Source organism: Macaca mulatta, chromosome 6 (genome assembly GCF_049350105.2).
Source record: "Macaca mulatta isolate MMU2019108-1 chromosome 6, T2T-MMU8v2.0, whole genome shotgun sequence".
NCBI classification, from domain to species: Eukaryota; Metazoa; Chordata; class Mammalia; order Primates; family Cercopithecidae; genus Macaca; species Macaca mulatta.
The window spans coordinates 11,006,994-11,029,582 of record NC_133411.1 but is presented as its reverse complement, the minus strand read 5'-3'; positions in this window follow the sequence as shown (position 1 = coordinate 11,029,582).

The following is a 22,589-nucleotide window of genomic DNA, read 5'->3' as shown; positions in this document are numbered from 1 at the left end:
TTGCCTACAGTGATATCTGCATAAGGCAAATGAAATGAATTAATATTCTCTCTGATTAGCCAAGTCAGCAGTTTTTGAATTTCTAAGTGATCACAAATCTTGTATTTTTTAACCACATGGCTGTACATATATTTAACTTTCCAGTAATAAAGAAATAACTTCATAACAATTAAAAAATAAAAATTGTATTGACTATAATTTATTCAACATTACAGAGGCAATAGTGTATTGATTAGAAACATGGGTTCTATGTCAGACTACTGGGGTTTGAATCCCAGCTCATGTATTGTCTGAGTGACCTTGGGTGAGTCACTTATCCTTTGGGTACCCAGGTTCTTTGTCTGCAGAAAATGGTTACTGTGAAGATTGAAAGAGTTAGTTTATGTATAGCACCTAAGACAGTGCCTGGTACATAGTAGGCACTCAGTAAATGCTAGTGATTTGTTGCTGTTGTTACATTTGCTGAAATATTATTTAGGACTGAGAGTGAATGTCAATTTAGAAAGTAAGAACATTTTGAATCACAGTTTATGTGACAACAAAAAGGACAATTTGGGCAAAAGGGAGTATATATAAAAAGAAATGATTATTTTTGGACAAACAGCTAGTTCCTAGAAAAAGGTCAAAGTTATTTTGAAGCTAACATTTAAATAAGAGTTATTAACTGAGAGAAATAAATTAGTGTTGGCAAGAGTGACTGCTGTTGATGGCTATTCTGACAGTATAATAATGGTTGGAGTGACCATACAGACAGAATCTAACCATTATACTTCCCATAGATTGTGACTTTAGTAATAAATAATAGTAACTTGTGTTTTATGATGTAACAGTTAAGATCAAAAGGTATCTGCTGTGGTTTGATTGTCTACTCCAAAACTCATGTTGAAATTTAATTGTGATTGTAAAGTATTAAGAGGTGGGGACTTTTAAAATTTACTATTATTATTTTTTGAGACAGAGTCTCGCTCTGTTGCCCAGGCTGGAGTGCAGTGGCTCAATCTCTGCTCACTGCAACCTCCGCCTCCTGGGTTCACGCCATTCTCCTGCCTCAGCATCCAGAGTAGCTAGGACTACAGGCGCCCGCCACCATGCCTGGCTAATTTTTTGTATTTTTAGTAGAAGGGGTTTCACTGTGTTAGCCAGGATGGTCTCGATCTCCTGACCTCGTGATCCACCCACCTCACACTCCTAGAGTGCTGGGATTACAGATGTGAGCCACTGCACCTGGCCCTAAGATGCGGGGACTTTAAGGGATGATTAGGCAATGGGGACTCCACTGTCATGAAGGGATTAATGACATTATCCTGGGAGTGCGTTAGTTACCACAGGAGTAGTTTCTTGATAAAAGAATGGGTTCAGCCCGATTTTCTCACTGTCTCCCATGTTTACTTGTCCTTCTGTTTTCTGCTTTCCACTAAGGGAAGATGCAACAGGAAGGTCCTCACCAGTTGGCTGAGCAGATGCAGGTGCTGTGCCTCTGGACTGCCTAGCCTCCAGAACCGTGAGCCAAACAAAGTTCTATTCATTGTAAATTACGCACTTTGTGGTATTCTGTTATGCAGCCGAAAATGGACTACGATAGTATTGTAAACTTGTATTCCATGATATTTACCCAAAGTATGTAGAAAGCCTGGCTCAGAGCCTCAGAGCTGCCCACTGGACCCACAGCTGATCATAGATGCTTGTGTAAGCCCAGCCAGAACGAGAAGATCTCCCAGCAGACCCATAGACTCAGGAAAAATAAAAAAGCTTACGGCTTAAGTCAATGAGTTCTTGGTGAAGCTTGTTACATATCAGTAGCTAACTGATAAAATCAGTTTTATCTGGAAAGGCTGAGAATCTTTGTTTTACCTTTAAATATTAGTGATATATTCCTCAGGTTCTCAAACTCTCCAATAACTGTTAACAAATTCTTGATGTGTATGAAATCCGTGTATGCTTCTAGGTTCTCCAGGTTGGTCACCTTGTTTTCCCCTCATTTGAGCCTGACTTCCCCTCAACTTCTAACCTGACTTTTATTTTTATGTATTTATTTTTAAAATTTTACGTTCCTGGATACATGTGCAGGATGTGCAGGTTTGTTACACAGGTAAACGTGTGCCATGGTGGTTTGCTACACTTATCAACCCATCACCTAGTTATTAAGCCCAGGATGCATTAGCTATTATTCCTGATGCTCTCCTCCCCAGTGCAACCCTGACAGGCCCCGGTGTGCGTTATTCCCCTCCTTGTGCCCACGCGTTCTCATTGTTCAGCTCCCACTTGTAAGTGAGAACATGTGGTGTTTGGTTTTCTGTTCCTGTGTTAGTTTGCTGAGGATAATGGCTTCCAGTTCCATCCATGTCCCTGCAAAGGACATGATCTCATTCCTTTTTATGGCTGCATGGTATTTCATGGTATATATTTACCATACTTTCGTTATCTACTCTATCATTGATGGGCATTTGGGATGATCCAATGTCTTCACTATTGTGAATAGTGCTGCAATGAACATATGCATGCGTGTGTCTTTTTAATAGAATGATTTATATTCCTTTATTCTTTTGGGAATAATAATTAAATAGAATGGTTTATATTCCTATATTCCTTTGGGTATATACCCAGTAATGGGATTGCTGAGTCAAGTGATATTTCTGGTTCCAGATCTTTGAGGAATCACAATACCATCTTCCACAATGGTTAAACTAATTTACAATCCTACCAACAGTGTAAAAGCTTTCCTATTTTTCCACAGCTTCACCAGCACCTGTTGTTTCTAGACTATTTATTTATTTATTAATTTATATTTTTTGAGACACAGTTTTGCTCTGTTACCTAGGCCGGAGTGCAGTGGCATGATCTCGGCTCACTGCAGCCTCCACCTCTAGGGTTCAAGCAATTCTCCCATCTCAGCCTTCCAAGTAGCTGGGATCACAGGCACCTGCCACCATGCGCAGCTAATTTTTGCATTTTTATTAGAGATGGGGTTTCATGGCCGGGCGCGGTGGCTCAAGCCTGTAATCCCAGCACTTTGGGAGGCCGAGACGGGCGGATCACAAGGTCAGGAGATCGAGACCATCCTGGCTAACACGGCAAAACCCCGTCTCTACTAAAAACACAAAAAATTAGCTGGGCGGGGTGGCAGCGCCTGTGGTCCCAGCTACTCGGGAGGCTGAGGCAGGAGAATGGCGTGAACCCGAGAGGCGGAGCTTGCAGTGAGCTGAGATCTGGCCACTGCACTCCAGCCTGGGCGACAGAGCGAGACTCCGTCTCAAAAAAAAAAAAAAAGAGATGGGGTTTCACCATGTTGGCCTAGCTGATCTTGAATTACTGACGTCAAGTGATCCCCACCTTGGCCTCCCAAAGTTCTGGGATTACAGCCATGAGCTGCTGCGCCCAGCCATTTCTTGACTTTTTGATAATCACCGTCTGACTGGAGTGAGATAGTATCTCATTGTGGTTTTGATTTGCATTTCTCTAATGATCACTGGTGTTGAGCTTTTTTTCATACGTTTGATGGTGACATAAATGTCTTCTTTTGAGAAGTGTCTGTTCATGTCCTTTGGCCACTTTTAAATGGGGTTGTTTGTCTTTTTCTTGTAAATTTGTTTAAGTATCTTGTACATTCTGGATATTAGACCTTTATCAGATGGATAGATTGCAAAAATTTTCCGCCATTCTGTAGGTTGTCTGTTCACTCTGATAATAGTTTCTTTTGCTGTGCAGAAACTCTTTAGTTTAATTAGATCCTGTTTGTCAATTTTCACTTTTGTTGCAATTGCTTTTGATGTTTTTGTCACAAAATCTTTGCCTGTGCCTATGTCCTGAATAGTATAGCCTAGATTTTCTTCTAAGGTTTTTATAGTTTTGGGTTTTACATTTAAGTCTTTAATCCATCTCAAGTTAATTTTTGTGTAAGTTATAAGGAAGGGGCCCAGTTTCAATTTTCTGCATATAGCTAGCCAGTTCTCCCAGCACCATTTATTAAATAGGAAATCCTTTCTTCATTGCTTGTTTTTGTCAGGTTTGTTGAAGTAAGGTGATTGCAGATGTGTGGTCTTATTTCTGAGACCTCTATTCTGTTCCATTGATGTGTGTGTCTATTTTTGTACCAGTACCATACTGTTTTGGTTACTGTAACCTTGTAATACAGTTTGAAGTTGGATCATGTGATGCTTCCAGCTTTATTCTTTTTGCTTAGGATTGTCTTGGCTATATGGACCTATTTTGGTTCCATATGAACTTTAAAGTAGTTTTTTTTTCTAATTCTGTGAGGAATGCCAATGGTGGTTTAATGGGAATAGCATTGAATCTATAAATTACTTGGACACTATGGCCATTTTCATGATATTGATTCTTTCTGTTCATGAGCATGGAATATTTTTCCATTTGTTTGTGTTCTCTCTGATTTCCTGGAGTGGTGTTTTTAGTTCTTGAAGAGGTCCTTTGCTTCCCTTGTTAGCTGTATTCCCTGTGTTCCTAGGTATTTTATTCTCTTTGTATTAATTGTGAATGGGAGTTCATTGATGATTTGGCTCTCTGTCTATTGCTGGTATATAGGAAGGCTTGTGACTTTTGCACATTGATTTTGTATCCCAAGACTGCTGAAGTTGCTTATCAGCTTAAGAAGCTTTTGGGCTGAGACAATGAGATTTTCTAAATATAATATTGTGTCGTCTGCAAACAGAGACAGTTTGACTTCCTCTCGTCCTATTCAGATACCTTTATTTCTTTCTCTTGTCTGATTGCCCTGGCCAGAACTTCCAATACTGTGTTGAATAAGAGTGGTGAGAGAAGGCATTATTGTCTTGTGCTGGCTTTAAAGTGGAATGCTTCCAGTATTTGCCCATTCAGGATGATATTGGCTGTGGGTTTATCATAAATGGCTCCTATTATTTTTGAGGTATGTTCCACTAATATTTAGTTTATTGAGAGTTTTTAACATGCAGTGAAATTGGATTTTATTAAAGGCCTTTTCTGTGTCTGTTGAGATAATCATGTGATTTTTGTCTTTGGTTCTGTTTATGTGATGAGTTTTGTTTATTAATTTGCATATGTTGAAACTGCCTTGCATCACAGGGATGAAGACAACTTAATAGTGGTGGGTAAGCTTTTTGATGTGCTGCTGGATTCAGTTTGCCAGTATTTTATTGAGGACTTTCGCATCAATGTTCAACAGGAATTTTGGCCTGAAGTTTTCTTTTTCTTTCTTTTATTTTTTTGTTTTTTGTTTTTTGTTTTTGTTTTTGGTTTTGGTTTTGTATCTCTGCCAGGTTTTGGCATCAGGATGATGCTGGCCTCATAAAATGAGTTAGGGAGATGTCCTTTCTTTTTAGCTTTTTGGAATGGTTTCAGAAGGAATGGTACGAGTTCTTCTTTGTACTTTTGGTAGAATTCAGCAGTAAATCCACTTGGTCCTGGGCGTTTTCTTGTTTGGTAGATTATTACTGCCTCAGTTTCAGAACTTGTTATTGGTATATTCAGGGATTCAGCCTATTCATGGTTCAGTCTTGGGAGGGTGCATGAGTCCAGGAATTTATCAATTTCTTCTAAATATTCTAGTTTATTTGTAGAGAGGTGTTTTTAGTATTCTCTGATGGTTGTTTGTATTTCTGTGGGGTTGGTGGTGATATTCCCTTTATCACTGTGTCTATTTAATTCTTCTCTCTTTCCTTCTTTATTAGTCTAGCAGCTATTTTATTAATTTTTTCACAAAAAACAGCAGGATTCATTGATTTTCTAAAGGGTTTGTTGTGTTCCATTTGTTCAAATAGATTTGGATAAATGGAACAAATGGATGTTCCATTTATCCAAATAGATTTGAACAAATGGATGTTCCATTTATCCACTGTCTGCTTCAGTTTTGCTCCAATCTTGGTTATTTCTTGTCTTCTGCTAGCTTTAGGGTTTGTTTGCTCTTGATTCTCCATTCTTTTAGTTGTGATGTTAGGGTGTTGATTTGAAATCATTCTAGCTTTTTGATGTGAGTATTTAGTACTATAAATTTCCCTCTTAATACTGCTTTAGCTGCATTCCAGAGATTCTGTTACACTGTCTCTCTGTTCTCATAGGTTTCAAAGAACTTCTTGATTTCTGCCTTAATTTCATTATTTACCCAGGAGTAATTCAGAAACAGGTTGCTCAATTTCTATGTAATTGTGTGGTTTTGAGTGAGTTTCTTAATCTTGAGTTCTAGTTTGATTGCACTGTGTCTGAGTGGCCGTTATGATTTCAGTTCTTTTGTATTTGCTGAGGAGTGTTTTACTTCCAATTATGTAATTTATTTTAGAGTAAGTGCCATATGGCACCAAGAAGAATGCATATTCTGTTGTTTTTGGGTGGAGAGTTTTGTAGATATCTCTTAGGTCCACTTGATCCAGACCTGAGTTCAAGTCCTGAATATCCTTGTTAATTTTCTGTCTTGATCATCTGTCTAGTGTTGACAATGGAGTGTTAAAGCATCCCACTATTATTATGTGGGAGTCTTAAGTCTCTTTGTAGGTCTCTAAGAACTTGTTTTATGAATCTGGGTGCTCCTGTATTTGGTGCATATATATTTAGGATACTTAGCTCTTCTTGTTGCATTGATCCCTTTACCTTTTGTAATTCCCTTCTTTGTTGTTTTTGATCTTTGTCGGTTTAAAGTCTGTTTTGTCAGAAACTAGGATTATAACCACTGCTTTTTTCTGCTTTCCGTTTGCTTGGTAAATTTTGCTTTATCTCTTTATTTTGAGCCTGTGTGTGTCTTTGCACATGAGATGTGTCTCTTGAATACAGCACACCAATGGGTCTTGACTCTGTAACCAGCTTGCCATTTTGTGTCTTTTAATTGGGGCATTTAGCCCATTTACATTTAAGGTTAATATTGTTATGTGTGAATTGATCCTGTCATCATGATGCTAGCTGGTTATTTTGCAGACTTGTTGATGAAGCTGCTTCATAGTATCATTGACCTTTGTACTTCAGTGTATTTTTGGAGTGGCTAGTAATGGTTTTTCCTTTCCATATTTAATGCTTTCTTCAGGAGCTCTTGCAAGGCAGGTCTGGTGGTTACAAATTCCCTCTGTATTTGCTTATCTGAAAAGGATTTTATTTCTTCTTCACTTATGAAGCTTACTTTGGCTGGATATGACATTCTGTGTTGGAAATTCTTTTCTTTGAGAATGTTGAATCCCAATCTCTTCTGGCTTGTAGGGTTTCTGCTGAAAGGTCCAGAGTTAGTCTGATGGACTTCCCTTTGTAGGTGACCTGGCCTTTCTCTCTGTCTACCCTTAACATTTTTTCCTTTATTTTGATCTTGGAGAATCTGATGATATGTGTCTTGGGATTGATCTTCTCATGGAGTATTTTACTGGGATTCTCTGAATTTCCTGAATTTGAATGTTGGCCTGTCTTGTTAGGTTGGGGAAGTTCTGTTGGATGTTATTGTGAAGTATGTTTTCATGTCTCTCTTAGGTACCTCAGTCAGTAACAGGTTTGGTCTTTTACATAATCCTATAGTTCTTGGAGGTTTTGTTTATTCATTTTCATTCTTTTTTGTCTAATCGTGTTTTCCTGTCTTATTTCAGCAAGATAGTCTTCACACTCTGAAATTTTTTCCTCTGCTTGGTCTATTCAGTTATAGATACTTGTGGTTGCATTGTGAAGTTGTTGTTTTGTGTTTTTCAGCTCCATCAGGCCATTTATGTTCCTCTCTAAACTGGTTATTCTGTTTAACAGCTCCTGTAATGTTTTATCATGGTTTTTAGCTTCTTTGCATTGAGCTAGAACATGCTCAGCAAAGTTCATTATTACCCACCTTCTGAAGCCTATTTTTGTCAATTCATTCATCTCAGCTTCTGCCTGGTTTTGTGCCCTTGCTGGAGAGGTGTTGTCATCACTCAAAGGAGAAGAGGCACTCTGGCTTTTTGAGTTTTCAGCATTATTTTTGTTGATTCTTTCTCATCTTCACGAGTTTATTATCTTTGTGAGTTTAGTGTTAATCTTTGAAGCTGCTGACCTTTGGTGGGGTTTTCGTGGGGACATTTTTGTTGATGCTGTTGTTGTTGCTTTCTGATTGTTTTTCTTTTAACAGGCCCCTCTTCTGTAGGGCTACTGCAGTTTGCTGGGGTTCCACTCCAGACCCCATTCACCTGGGTCCCTCCTGCCCCTAGAGGTGTCACCAGTGGAGGCTGCAGAACAGCAAAGATGGCTGCCTGCTCCTTCCTCTGGGAATCTCTGTCCCAGAGGGGCACCAACATGAGGCTGTCGGGAACACTCCTGTATAAGGTATCTGGCGACCCCTGTTGGAGGGGTCTCATCTAGGGTTCCAGGACCCACTTAATGAAGCACTCTGGCTGCCCCTTGGTGGAAGGATTATGCTGCAGTGGGGGAATCCTATTTGTCCACCCTGCCTGGATCCCTCAGAACCACCAGTGGGAAAGACTAAGTCTGCTGATCCACAGAGACTGTGGCTCTTCCTCCTCCCCAGGGGCTCAGTCCCAGGGACATCAGAGTTCTGTCCCTAAACCCCTGGCTGGAGTTGCTGAAATTCCTGCAGCAAGGCCCCACCCAGTAAGGAGGGATGACTGACATGACTTTTATCTGGTATATAGTATCTCTGGTTATTGACTTGGTATTGGGCCTCTTCTTGTCTACAATTCTGCCTTACTTTATCTACCAAGATTCATTCTTATCTAACTCTTATCTCCCAATATCTGACATTGATTTGTCCCTGCTTCTGGCTTTAGTATCCCAGCCTGTTTTGTTGTCTACATGGCCGTCTCATTGGGGGACACTTTTGCTGTCCAGGAGTCATTTAGAAATGCCTGGAGACATTTTTGGTTGTCACAACTGGTGGTGCTGTTGTCATCTACATGATAGAGGATAGGGATTCTGCTGAGCATTCGGCAACGTGTAGGACAGCCCCTGTATAACTAAGAATTATTTCACAACACTGTCAATACTGTTGATACTGAGAAACCATGGTCTAGATCTATGACAGAGAATGGCTCCCTCAACAGAGCAGTTGTTAATCTTAGGTTTAACTGTACTTAGGTTTTCATCTCTATGACCCAGCTATTCTCCTAGGAAGCCTCAGGAGCAAATTCTTTCTCCTTCTGATGCACCATAGTTCATCCAAACTGAGCCAAAATTCCTTAGGAAGCAGGTGTCTTCCCCAGAGACTGTGTGAGAGCCTCACTCTCCAGTTTAGCCAGCTCCAGAGCTCAGCATAACAACAGAAGATTACTCAGAGACTAATCTATAACCTAGGACTTTTACAAGGGTCCTTAAAGAGGGTAAATATTTTTTCCTTTTTACATATAGTTCATGTATGACTGAACTTAGCAACTGGTGCTTTTAAACACAATAGTGTTTAAAATTCCTTCAATGGGTTTCAGGTTTGTGGAACTCGAGTATATTAAGCACACTCTATGGCTTTTTCAGGGGCCTGTAGCCTTGTCTTTATTGCTGATAGAGGAAAATCAAGCAAACCCTGCAGGGGAACATCTCTGTCCTGGTAGGGACATAAGGATAGTCTGGTTATCTGTTCTCTTATCAATTATAAACAATTGGCCCCACTGCCAACCCAGCCTCTAGTCCTTTAGCAAAGGAACACACAAGGCAACATCTTGACAATGGTAAAATGATGGTTCAAACAGGCTGGGGGAAAACTGTAGACATTTCACCATGTAATTTGATCGTACCTCTCACAAAATTTGTGTTTGATGCCTCATTGGTATATTCTAGTTTGTATATAATCATCACATCTCTATGGGTCAGATGTCTTTATGGGTCAGAGAAGCAGAACCACAACAAGTGTATGAAGTATGGGGGTTGTTATAAAAATTAAGAATTAGGCCTTGCAAATGTGGGGGCTGCTGAAGCTGCCTATACTTATTGTTGTCTTGTATTGAGGGCTGAGCATGAGGTTGCTATAGGTCTACTAGAATGATAGTTAGAAAGGACAGCTAGATGTGCAGAGGAGTATGGAAAACCTGGGATCCACAAGAAGAACTGGATCCCAAGAGGGCAAACTGGAGCTTGAGGATGTCCCTCACCACCTCCATGTGGGCGGCGTGCAGGAGAAGCAGGTGCCCTTGACCATGGAAATGCACGTGTTCCTGACCCCCAGGGATCAGAGAAGTTGAAGAAGATCATATGACCCATGAGATTAGTAGTATTAATTTTTCCTTGTGCTTCAGGCTCCAATACGGTTCATCCCAGAGCTGTAACTGTTCCTGTCTATTAAATATTTTGACAATTTGTTCACCATGTATTTTTCTGCATTAAGTTTGATTTTTAAAGAACATTTCATTAAAATATTATTTACCTTGACTACTAAGTGCCTCTTTAAGTGTCAAGTCCCAAGAGAAGTCCTCACCTGCCTCACCATAGTCCCAGCCCTGCTGTGGAAACTGAAGGAGCTGCAGGTTTGAGCACTCCATTACACCTTCTGGGAGGCTGGAAGTTAGTGGTGGTAGGCGTGAACTCTGTAGTGCCTGGCACCCTGCACTCACTGCCCTCCAGGGTGGAAGGAGATAGAGTTGCTTCTTTATGTCTGCACTCCAAACCTCATACAAAACATCACTTGTGGTCAGCACTCACTCAGGACCACACAGGGAAGGGAATTCTGGGAAATGTGCTTTTAGCTCAGCTTAGTTGACACAGTTCCTACAACATCCACACAGTTTTGTACAATTTTATCCTTTTGTAGGAAAGATGTTGATAGATGCCTCTAGATTCTGAGGATGCCTCCAGATTCTGAAAGCTTCTCTCAAACTGCATTTGGAGGAAGCCCAGCTGACCTCCTTGTCTCTCCCCATACATGATTACTGTGTTTGGAGCTTACTGTAATTGTTATAGCTGCAAACCAAGAAAAATGAAGTGACCATATGGCCTAAGTCAAAACAACCCCAAACTAAAGACAGAGAACTTTTAGAAGAATCATATCATCCAAGTAATCAGACAGCTGCGGCTTAGATACAAGGGTTCTTGCTTCGCTTCCAAATGCTGTCGGATTCTATTTGCTGGATGGTCCAGTTCTGTTTGAATGCTCATGGATGCTGAATCTGTTAACTAGCCCAAGGCTCTAGTGAGAGAAAGCAATCAGATGATGAGGATGAATCATCCTGAAACTATACTCTATGACACAGTCCTGTGTGGCAGTGCTGGGTGTGGAGAGGAGAATCTAAAAGGAAATACAGTACTCCACTAAGGCAGAGAAATATTGAGGGACTTCTTGGTACTTCAGCAACAAAACACCCTGGATGGTGTTCAAGATGAACCATTTTATATCGCATTTTATTCTCTGCTGCATAGTATTATATTATGTTGAGGTGACTGTGTTTGTTTTCTGAACCCATGAATTCACTGAGAGCTCCCAAATGACTCATGTTCTCCACACATAGCAGTCAAAATGCTTTTAGTGGAGCCAGTCTTAGTGGATTATGCTTAATTCTAGGGGAGAGAAATGGTAGCTATAACCTCATTCCTGTCTTCCTCCACTAGTTTCTTCCCCAGTGAGATTTTGATTAATTTCTCCAGTAGGAGGTGACCACTGATTTTAAGACTCCTTTTCTTTTCTCTAACCTATGGTGAGAACTTGAAAGGCTGGATATTCTGTTTGTGAAAGGAAAGGAGATGCCTTCAAAAAAAAGAAGAGGAAGAAGAAAGAACAACTTTTACACTTCTGTCTCAGTGGGAAATCTATGTTGAGTTCTGATACATTAAGCAGTTCCCAGATAGAAATTTGAAAATGCTTCCAGCTGTTTAATTTCTTTCAGCTCTGTTGAGATGAGAGCCGCTCAAAACATATGTGAGTCAACCATTTACCCAGAGACAGCACTTAATACTCTGACATGGCATGGGCCAGGAAGCCCGGAGCAGCTCGACGGAGACAGTATGTTATTGCTGTTGATGACAGGATTGCTTCTTGCATTTACTTCTAAATGTATTAGTTGGGAGACTGCATGTGTGTATTTGAGTACCTTTGGTGACTTGCTATTCAAAAAGTATAAAGAATCGAAGGGGAGAAAGAGGCATAATTTGTATGTGTGTTGAATTACATTCACAGGGGAAATATTAAAATTTGCTGCTAGAAAATTTTGAAAATATTTCTCCTACTTCCTTTCCAGATAGAAAGAGTTTTCTAAAATCTCTTATTTATCTGGAAAGGAAGAAGGAGAGAGATGGAAGGAAGAAGAAGGTGGGTTATTCAAGAGTGGAAAATATGATTTGGGGAGAAAATCCATCCACTTTCTAAAAAATAAGAAAATGCATAAATATTCAATCCTCTCGAAGAGTGGGTTTCAAGAGAGGCCAGTTGTGAAAATATAAGAAACCTCTGTGTTAAATGCCCGTTTCAGGAGGAGTTTAACGCCTGAGTAATCATACACGAGTCAGAAGCATTTGCAAACTGTGGTTTCATACTCCTGTCTGAGGATCCATGAAGAAAGTGGGGAGAAAGCACATTAAGTGTGTTTTTCTAGAACTTTATATTCCTTGCGGCATGTGTAGACACTTCTGGGAGCAACCTGCATCTGGAGTATTGGTGGTTTCTTCGTTCCTTTCCTTTACCTGAATAAACCCTTCGGAATCGAACATATGTGAGTGCTCAGTGCCCTGCGTTTAAATACAAGGAATTTTCTTTGTAATCTCTGCAACTAGACAACATTTTTGGCCTTGCAGTCCCCTCCCACTCCTGATGTTTCTTCCGCAGCTGTTGTCACTGTCTCTTTTAGTCCCTCCTGGGAAGTAGTATTCATAATTTTTAAAATTAAGAAGTCATTATAATGTTACGATTTGCATTTTTAGGTTAGCTCTTTCCATCTGTTTTCCATAAAAGATACTTCTGCAAAGTACGTTTGGCAAGGTTTTATTTAATAATAATATTTTTTAAAAACCCCACCAGCAAAGGCAATGTTCATTACAAACAGAATGAGAGAAAGACTGTGCTTCTTGGGTAAGACAGATTTTGCTTTAGGAATAGACAAAATGTTCCATGTGGCTTCCATGAGGGATGAGTTTTCTAGCCAAATTCGCGAGAGAGCAATTGTGGCCTTCAACAGTCATAACTAGGGGGAAAGGAGGCAGACAGACCTGGAATTCCTATTTTAATGACACTATAAAGAAGCAAGTGCAGGAATCATCTTCGGGTTCTGCTCTAAGCCACGCCTCACGTGTCCTCTCAATGCAGCCACCATTTTGGTTGCCCTTTTGGGACATTGCTGCAATTTAAACCTTTCAAACTTTTTTTTTTTTTTTTTTTTTTTTGGTTTGTCATCCTTTCCTCCTCCATATGTTGTCAGGGGTCAGCTTCCTGAAACATGTAGCTGGGCCCATGCGTTCCAGGCCCTCATCCTTCTGGAGCTGTTTCTGCTCTTCAGGAGCTACCGGACTTCTGCTGTCCCTCCTGGGCTGCAGATGCTGGGAGAGGACACCACTCTGGAGGTGGGGCATGGCCTGGCCTAAGTCTCCAGTCTCCGCCATAGCTGGGTATGTAGATGCCTTCTCTGAAGATGTGGGGCAAAATGGGAGTTACAGTGCAGAAATGAAGAGGTTGATGTTAGGTATTGAATAGGACAGTCTCCAGAGGTCGCTGAGAAAGCACCTAAGAGGTTAAAGCCTTTCCAGAGAAGTTCATGAACTGTTTTTTCAAGACTCACCAAGATATCTCCCCACAGGACTCACTGTATTTGTCCAGTGGGTACCAATCACTGAAACCTCCTGCTTCTCACCTACTCTGAAGGAGATGCTACTTACTTTTGGGGAATCCTCACAACCCACTTTCCCACGCATCCCTCCCCCATCCGAGCACAGCCACACATCTGAGCCATTGAGTCATGGTAACTCCATGGGGATTTCAGCACAATGGACAGTGCTGGCCAGTAGTGCGCCAGATCTCCCTTCTTCCTGAGCAAACCCGAAACAGGTTTGTGGGGAGGCTGTGGGATTTCGTACTGTGTGATGAGCCTGTGGGAGCACAGATCCGCATGGCTGTTTCACTGCTGTGAGTGTCTGCATGCTGTTCCTTTCATATGGCACAGGTTGGACCAAGCTCATAAATGTGTGTCTCCCCAGACAGGACTCCAAGACTCTTTTTCTAGTCTAAACCTGAAGTTGCAAGATGGAAGCACAGGAGCTGAATTCAGCTGGCAGCCTTATTTGATTGGCTGGTGCTGAGTTGTAAAACTATTTGAATATGAATGTCTGTAGGTAGGATGTACCCTTTCCAGTTCCCCACCACATTCCCTACCACTCCCCTGTTTGCTCCTGCCCACTCCCTCATTGATTTTACTTGCCTGGCTCTCAGAGTCATTTGGGTTTGCAATCAAATGGAGGAGGGAAGTGATGCCTAACTGCCTTCTAATTTTCAGAATTCCTCTGTCTTCCATGAAGTCTGTCAGTGCATTGTTGCACACGGTAGATTTTATTTAATTTCTATCCCTGTTGGGACTTCACAGAATCAGAGAAGAGCCATATCTCTTTTATGGGGCTCCCTAAGCACACAAGAAGAGGTTTTAGAAGGACCCTTATTATAAGAATGCCCATAAACCCAGGTCTGAGGGATAATGTTCATCTGCATTACTTTTGGGGAAAGTTTACAATCAATTGGTTTGGCTTAAAGACCAAAAGTTGATGGGATCGAGGCAAAGGTGAGGTCACCATATGGCCTACAGGGATCTTTCTTCTTGACTGAGAAGTGGAAAAAATGGATTGAAAGAGACGGAGTTATTGCTCAGACAGAGTGGAGGTGGCATCTGTACCCCAGGACTTTGGGCTCCAAGTCTGGGACTTGCACCTCTGTATCAAGAAAGACATATAGTGCGGGGGATTCACACCTAGCATGAGTCATCCTAAAACTATGGACCAAGAATAAAAATAATTAAATAGAAAAGTCCTATGGCAGCAATGTCTTGCAGCCTGAAGGAGATGGCAGAGTGAGCTCTTAGTAAGACTTTGAGATTCTACTCTTACCCAGAGAATGAAATAGGATCCCTGAGTCTTGGGTGGAGGGGGAAGATGCTAGGGAATCCCTGAAGAATAATGCAGGAATTTCTAGGCTTTTAGAATCTACACATTCTTTAAAAGGCATCCACAACAACAGTTTTTCCTGATTCCTAACATCTTCCTTTGCCGTATAGGACATTGAAAGCAAACAATAAAACTAGCACCACCTACTATCTGTATAATTTTATAAAATAAAGGAGTTTTTAAAACCCAAGTAGCACAGAAATAATCTCAAGTAATCTCATCACCCACAGGGACCCACACTGCATACTTTCTGGTCATTTCTTATGTGTACATAGCTAACACAGACATATGTCTTGTTTACCAAAATAGGATCCTACTGTGTCTACTGTTTTTCAGTCTACTTTTCTATTTCACCATTATCTTGAACATCTTTCCATGTCAATTCTATTTTTTTTATTCTTTTTTTTTTAAATTTATTTATTATTATTATACTTTAAGTTGTAGGGTACATGTGCATAACGTGCAGGTTTGTTACATATGTATACTTGTGCCATGTTGGTGTGCTGCACCCATCAACTCGTCATTTACATCAGGTATAACTCCCAGTGCAATCCCTCCCCCCTCCCCCCTCCCCACGATAGGCCCCGGTGTGTGATGTTCCCCTTCCTGAGTCCAAGTGATCTCATTGTTCAGTTCCCACCTATGAGTGAGAACATGCAGTGTTTGGTTTTCTGTTCTTGTGATAGTTTGCTAAGAATGATGGTTTCCAGCTGCATCCATGTCCCTACAAAGGACACAAACTCATCCTTTTTTATGGCTGCATAGTATTCCATGGTGTATATGTGCCACATTTTCTCAATCCAATCTGTCACTGATGGACATTTGGGTTGATTCCAAGTCTTTGCTATTGTGAATAGTGCTGCAATAAACATACGTGTGCATGTGTCTTTATAGCAGCATGATTTATAATCCTTTGGGTATATCCCCAGTAATGGGATGGCTGGGTCATATGGTACTTCTAGTTCTAGATCCTTGAGGAATCGCCATACCGTTTTCCATAATGGTTGAACTAGTTTACAATCCCACCAACAGTGTAAAAGTGTTCCTATTTCTCCACATCCTCTCCAGCACCTGTTGTTTCCTGACTTTTTAATGATTGCCATTCTAACTGGTGTGAGATGGTATCTCATTGTGGTCTTGAGGAAATTCTTTTTGGTTCTCTATGTGCTCTGGAAATAATTAGAGGAAGTTACCACTGGTGCCTGTTAAGTGCTGATTATGTCTTCCCAAATTCACATGCTGGAGTTCAGGATATGACTATTTGGATAGAAGATTTTTAAAGAGGTAATTAAGTTAAAATAAAGCCATATGAGTGGGCCCTAATCTATTATGATTGATGTCCTTATAAGAGGAGGAAACTTGGACACAGACCTATATAAAGGGAAGACCATGGTAAGACATAGAAGATGGCCATCTACAAGCCAATAAGAGAGGCCTTAGAAGAAAGCAACTCTGCTGACACCTTGATACTAAACTTTTAGCCTCTGAAACTGTGAGAAAATAAAATTTTGTTGTTTAAAAAAATTTTTTAAAAATGTCTTTGCCCTACATACTTGAAGGAGAGCTTATAGGAATGTGAAGAAGGTTCATATGGAATGTTGTGTGCAAGTCTGATACTAGCTTCATTGTTTTCTCATATATGTGACACAATATTTTTTGCCTGGATTCTTTAATTTGAAAGTCAAATAAATTTACAAAGAAATGTAAAAAAAAAATAAAAAAAAATAAAAAAAAAGAAATAATCTCAAGTAAGAGCAGTTCTTCCAAAGAAAAGTTGTTGGCAAATTTCTACCACCAAGCCAGGAAAGATAAAGGATATAGTTTAAAATATTGCATGTAGAGAAAATGCATTATAAAATTTTATGTTGTATATTTTGCTTTTGCAATATTTTTTCAATTTGTAAAGATATATTTGATGTCCTAAAATAAACTCCAACTCAGTTTGTATAGTACTTTGTCTTTCTTTCTTTCTCTTCCTCCTTCCCTCCCTTCCTTCCTTTCTTCCTTCCTCTCTCTTTCTTCCTCTCTTTCTCTCTCTCTCTCTCTCTTCTTTCTGCCCCTCCCCTCCCTTCCTCTCCCCTCTCCTCCCCTCCTCACCTCTCCTCCCCTCCTCTCCTCTTCTCTTCTCTTCTCTTTTTCCCCCTCCTCTTCCCTCCCCCCGCCCTTTTTTTTTTTCTTTCCAGAGACAGAGTCTCACTCTGTTGCCCAGGCTGGAATGTAATGGTGCAATCTCCGCTCACTGCAACCTCCGCCTCCATGGTTCAAGCAATTCTCCTGCCTCAGCTTCCTGAGTAGCTGGGACTACAAGCACATGCCACCATGCCCGGCTAATTTATTTTGTATTTTAGTAGAGATGGGGTTTCATCCTGTTGCCCAGGCTGGTCTTGAACTCCTGAGCTCAGACAGTCCACCTGCCTTGGCCTCCCAAAGTGCTAGGATTACATGTGTGAGCCACCAAGCCTGGCCTCCCCGCCCTTTTTTATTTCTCCTCCTTCCATCCCTAACCTCCCACTTAGGATGGAAGATACTTTGGTTTTATCACAGTCATTGTTGTGAATTGGGTTGATATGGGAGTTTTGGTGACATTTCAAATATTTGGAATATTCTGTGCAATATGAGAAGAGGTTAAAGAAAAAAAAAAAAGGCCTGGTCTTCCAGTGCTTTCTTCTGCTCTCCTCATATAGGGCACCCCTGTGGGGCCGGGAGAAATCAGACCAGATGCTTGGGGTTGCATGAACTCCACGGGGAGCCTTTTAGCACTGTCAGTCTGAGGTCCCCAGGGCCCATGATAGAGAGGGAGAATATCCTACAGAGAGAAGCCAGGGGAGGATGTCAGTGGACAGCGCCAGCCTAGTGCAGCGTGGGGGCCTGTGTCTCAGCAGCAAGCACCCACGTAGATACCAGGACCTCTACTGGTTAGGTTTAAACTCAGGACATGTTATTTAGCCCCTTTAATTCTTTGTTTCCTCATATGTAAAAGGAAAATCAAAATAGCTCTACCTCACCAGGTTGTTGTGAAGATTACCTGAGTAGTAATGTCTGCCTGTGAAGTTCTCAGAACCATTCCTAATGCACCCTAATTCCTCAAAAAAAAGATTGCAATTATTATTAGGCCAGAGCATGTCTGACAGATTAATGATTAATGTAATTAATGGAAAAATTAATGATTATAGGGCACTAGTGAATTTTAGGGTTAGATGCACTGTTTCTTCAAGTCAATATAGTTATACCCGACAGAGAGTATGATTATCGTCTTTTGCCTGCATATATTATTTTCCCAAATTTAATTAAAATATCATTACTTCATGTGCTAGAATTAAACTATTTAATTAATCTACCTAAATAATCTTTGGCTAGTAGCCCAAGAGTAGGATAAACTCACAGGTGAAATTTAGTTTCTGGACATATCTATATTTACTTGCATTCATGTATCGTATTACAATTTTAGATTTAAAAAAACCCAGAGTTACTGTAAGGGCAGTGGAAAATAAAAGGTATGAGGGCTGTCTGGAAATATCTAATTAAATATCTATTTCCAGTGCACTGATTCTGGCTACCCAGAGTGATGGGTAGATGGTGATTATAATAAATATTTTGATTTTTGAATTAGTTTTTTTGCACTGGCTTAAGCAAAGGGTTTTTTTTTTTTTTTATAAAGGGAAAAATGATTATAAAAATTAGAAGCTGTGGCTACAGGTATTATTCTCTCTTTGTTGGTGTGAACTGCTCTGGAGAATTCATCCTCCAATCCAGCTAAACATAACAGTCTAGATAATAACAAGTTAGATAGCTGGGTGTGAATTGCATTGCTATGTCTATGTGCCTGCTGTTGCATCCTTGTTGAGTTCTCTGAATCACATGGAACCTTTTGGGAAACATTGCAGATAATATTTTGCTTTACTTTTTAAGGCCACCATACCATAAAAGCAATAGTTTATAAGCCTGGGAGCAAAAATATGTATACATAAATAAAGTGACTTTTGTGATCTAGAGATAAAACTATATTATAGAATATTTATGCATATATATAATTTTATTATGTAATCAAATCTACACTTTTGAAATCAGCAATGAATCAAGATTATTTGCAATCACTTTGTTTCTATTGATTTTCTTTTTCTGCCCTGGGCGTATGTCCGTATCAGAGATTTACTCTTTGATCATTGTGTTTGCTGGCAGTAGGTAAATTATGACCCTTGGGTTGAATTGTCCATTTCCCAGGGTGTATTCTGTTTTGGACAGGGCGTTTCTTGTATATACTAAAATGCTCAATGGCAACTTGTACAGCCCCTTATTCATAAAAAAGGCTTGACAGTTATTGAACTGAATGACAGCTATCAATGGACCGTTCTCCCTTTGTCTGGGCACCACTTTTGACAGATGAGATAATTTCAGATGGCACCTTTTTACACATGAAGGGAGAAAAATCCTGGGGCAAAATTCCTCCTGTAGATACTGCTGGTCTTGGTGAACAGCTTCCCCCCATCTGAGTCTGAGCAGTTGGGGAGGACAAGGAGAAACTCTGTGGTTGCTCTGGTGAGCCAGGGCTGAGGGCTTTATGTCTGTGTCCCGGGATGACAATTGGATCAGGCAGAGTGGACACTGTGGCATGATTTGGGTGGTACCAGAAAGTCATTCATCATCCAAATCTTCCTGTAAGTAGTAATTATGGCATTGGCTACTGGAAAATATGATGCTGATATGAATGCAGCCAGCCTCTGAAATGACAACTGTTTTCTGGCCAAGCTTGGAAAGGATGTAGTCAAGCTGGTAGTCCATCTTGCCTGTAATCATCTAGAATTGTCTGTGGAAGTGATCCTGCCCCTTCAACTTGGATCTTTCATTGGCTTTCTTAATCCAATTCTCTCCTTTTTAAGATTTCCTCTGATAATCCCTTTTGCTCACATTCTCCTGATTGTGCCCTGGAGACTGACCTTGGTTCTTGTCTTTTGCTCTTATTGACAGGAAGGGCGACAGTAGCTGGTCTCATGAGATCTAATGGAGATAGGCTGATCCAGAGCCTAGGTGATTCAAACCCTGCATTATGTGACAAAACTGTAGAAAATGCTTGTTCTTTTAAAAAATCTCTTATATTCTTCTGGTACTTACATTTTCAAATAAATGCTATTTTGAGAAAATTACTACCTTGCATTTTAAGTTAGTTTAGTTTGTTCTTGTGACATTTTCTCTTGTGGATTTCCATTGTCATAGTGACTGTGACGTGTCGCTCCCTGCAGTGTGCATTTGATCCTCTCATTCATCTTATCCATATGAAGAACAGCTACTGGGCTTTCAGAATGCAGTTCCAGCATCTCCTCCTCCATTTTCTGGGGGATTGGACTACTTCCCCTTTTGGAATCTCATATTATGTCCTGATTCTGCTCTGCAATCCCATTTATAATACTTTATGGTACATTTTTTTTCTATGTTTGCCATTATTTATTTGCCTGCAAGTCTTTGAAGACTGGGTCCATGTTTTAACCATCTTTGTATCCCCAGTGTCTAGTCTAATGTGTATGGTAGATGCTCAGTAAAGTTTTATTGGATGAATCCGTTAAATCAAAGGATACAGACAGGGAGGAGACATACCATGTGACAGCTAGGACTAAAGAGACAAAGGATGCAAACCTTTTCATGGGAAGCTAGAAGAAAAGTGTGAGGAAAGAGAAGGTGCTCTGAAACAAAACACTCATTTTGACATTTTGTAAGAATGCTGGCGTGACCAGCAATCTGAGGTTACTCTGGCCTGTGTGGGAGATAAGTAGGCTGTTGAGATGCAGTTATAGAGCCTAAAGGGAGACCAAGGCCAAAGCTGTAAATGTGTGAATCCTTTGTACGTAGGAGGTGTTTGAAGCTGTGAATGTGGGTGAAAGTACCAATATAGAGAGAACAGAGTGAGAACAGAAGAGAGCCCAAGAATCTAAAGTCATGCACTTGTAAGGGAGTCAGAGGAAGAGAGGTAAGAAGTAAACCAGGTGATAGCTGTGTTGTAAAAAGACGAAGTTAGTCATGTTTCCAAAAGGATGAATGGTCAACCATGCTAATGCTGTTGAAAGATTGAGAACTAAAGAAGTACATGGTAAAACAATAAATAAATAAAAGGTCAAGTAAGATAAAGAGTACTTAATATGTCCAAGTCTAAATTTATTATTTTCTCCACTCCAGTTCTATCTTGAGAAATCCCGAAGATCACGCTCAGATTTGATGATTCACTAGAAAAACTCACAAGACTCAGCGTATAGTCATACTCGTGGATATGATTTATTACAGAAAAAGGATACCAACCACAATTAGCAAAGAGAAAAGGCACATAGGGCAAAGTCATGGGGAAACCAGGTGCAGACTTTCAACAATCCTCTCCCAGTGGAGTCACACAGGATGCACTTAATTACCCCAGCAATGAATTATGATAACACATGTGAAATGTTGTCAATTATTGAAGCTTATTAGAGCCTTGCTGCTTAGGATTTTTATGGGGGGTCATCACATAGGTACTCTGATATAGTTTGGCTGTATCCCCACCCTAATCTCATCTCGAATTGTAGCTCTCATAATCTCCACATGTCATGGGAATGACCTGGTGGGAGGTAATCGAATCATGGGAGTTGGTTTTCCTGTGCTGTTCTTATCATAGTGAATAAGTCTCATGAAATCTGTTGGTTTTGCTTTATAAAGGGCAGTTTCCTGCACACACACTCTTGCCTGCCACCATGTCTTTGCTCTTCCTTCACCTTCTGCCATGATTGGGTAAATATGCCCATTCTTAATGGGAGAAATTGGCAAACACAAAGGGGCTTGGGTGTGTCTTTATTAGCAGCGTAAGAATGGACTAATACAGTAAATTGATACTGCAGAGTTGAGCACTGCTGTAAAGATACCAAAAATATGTGGAAGTGGCTTTGGAACTGGGTAGCAGGCAGAGGTTGGAACAGTTTGGAGGGCTCAGAAGAAGATAGGAAAATGTGGGAAAGTTTGGAACTTCCTAAAGACTTGTTGAATGGCTTTGACCAAAATGCAGATAGTGATATGGACAATAAAGTCCAGGCTGAGGTGGTCTCAAATGGAGATGAGGAACTTCTTGGGAACTGAAGTAAAGGTCACTCTTGCTAGGCAAAGAGACTGGTGGCATTTTGCCCCTTCTGTGAAACTTTGTACCAGAGAGAGATAATTTAGGGTATGTAGCAGAGGAACATTCTAAGTGTCAAAGTGTTGAAGAGGAAGCAGAGCATAAAACTTTGGAAATGTTGCAGCCTAATGATGCAATAGAAAAGAAAACCCCATTTTCTGGGGAGAAATTCAAGCCAGCTGCAAAAATTTGCATAAATAATGAGGAGCCAAATGTTAGTCACCAAGAAAATGGGGAAAATGTCTCCAAAGCATGTCAGAGACTTTCATGGAAGTCCCTCCCATCACAGGCCCTGAGGCCTAGGAGGGAAAAATGGTTTCCTGGGCCAGGCCTAGGGCCCCCTGCTCTGCTCTGTGCAGCCTAGGAACTTGGTACTCTGCATCCTACCCACTCCAGCTGTGGCTAAAAGGGGCCAAGGTACAGCTTGGGCTGTGGCTTCAGAGAGTGCAAGACCCAAGACTTGACAGCT